The sequence below is a fragment of the Octopus bimaculoides genome, chromosome 9 (genome assembly GCF_001194135.2).
Source record: "Octopus bimaculoides isolate UCB-OBI-ISO-001 chromosome 9, ASM119413v2, whole genome shotgun sequence".
NCBI classification, from domain to species: domain Eukaryota; kingdom Metazoa; phylum Mollusca; class Cephalopoda; order Octopoda; family Octopodidae; genus Octopus; species Octopus bimaculoides.
Window position 1 is genome coordinate 72,003,135 of NC_068989.1, and position 1,347 is coordinate 72,004,481.

A 1,347-nucleotide genomic window follows, 5' to 3' on the forward strand; every position below is an offset into this window, starting at 1 on the left:
TCCGTCGCTTACGACGACGAGGGTTCCAGTTGATCCGATCAACGGAACAGCCTGCTCGTGAAATTAACGTGCAAGTGGCTGAGCACTCCACAGACACGTGTACCCTTAACGTAGTTCTCGAGGATATTCAGCGTGACACAGTGTGACAAGGCTGACCCTTTGAATTACAGGCACAACAGAAACAGGAAGAAAGAGTGAGAGAAAGTTGTGGTGAAAGAGTACAGCAAGGTTCGCCACCATCCCCTGCCGAAGCCTCGTGGAGCTTTAGGTGTTTTCGCTCAATAAACACTCACAACGCCTGGTCTGGGAATCGAAACCGCGATCCTATGACCGCGAGTCCGCTGCCCTAACCACTGGGCCATTGCGCCTCCACTACAGTCGAGAATACAAGCGGTCAAAGTGGGGTTCCTTCGAAAGAACTCTGGGTTAATGTTATTCGACAAGGAACATAGTTCGGAGATCAGGGAGTCTCTTCATGTTGAGGTACTACTTCTCTGCATTTGGAGGTAACAACTTTAGTGTTACGGACATGTGAACAGAATGTTACAGGAGCGAATTGCAAGACGGATTCTTCAAGTCGAGCCGACCATTTGGAGACCTTGAGGTAGACCAAGAACGGGATGGCTAGATGATATCCGTAGTCTCAGTTCGTCACGTTTGGGAATCCAGCCGGAAAGTGTAATGGCCGTTGCCATTATGATAAGACTCCTAAGGACTCTGCCCTTACGACTCTCCCAGGAATATTGAACAGAGAAGATGGATAGGCGGATGGAAAATGAAACTCTGTCTTGAGCCTACAGGTCCATTACATCAGGTCTTGTACACGGTTTCCATGGTGTCTAACCAGCTCTTTAAGACGACAGTCCCTAATCTACTGGCAGCACCAACTGTTGCTGGATTAAAGTAACGCGAAATGAAGTACTTTGTTCAAGAATAAAATATGTGGTCTGGTCAGAGAATCGAACCCGCGCCACGCACCTTCACAGTAGCTGTAGTAAGTAGTAGTAATGGTAGTGGTAGTAGTGTTAGTGATGGTGGTGGAATCAATAGTAGTAGTAGTAGTAGTAGGGGTGGTGGTGGTGGTGGTAATGTTAGTAGTTGTAGTGGTGGTGGTGGTTTGGTGGTGGTGGTCGTAGTGGTAGTAGATGGTGGTGCGGTTATGTGCTTGGGGGAGCACAATTTAAGATTAGTAATTACCATTTCTTTTCGCTGAATTATTCCTGATAAAACTAAAATTCCTCCTTCAGTTGTTATGAAAGAAAAAGAAACGAAAAAGATACTAAGAAGTAAAATATGAAAAGAAAATTATAGAAACATTGACTTTTTGAGAAATTTTGTTTAATGTCC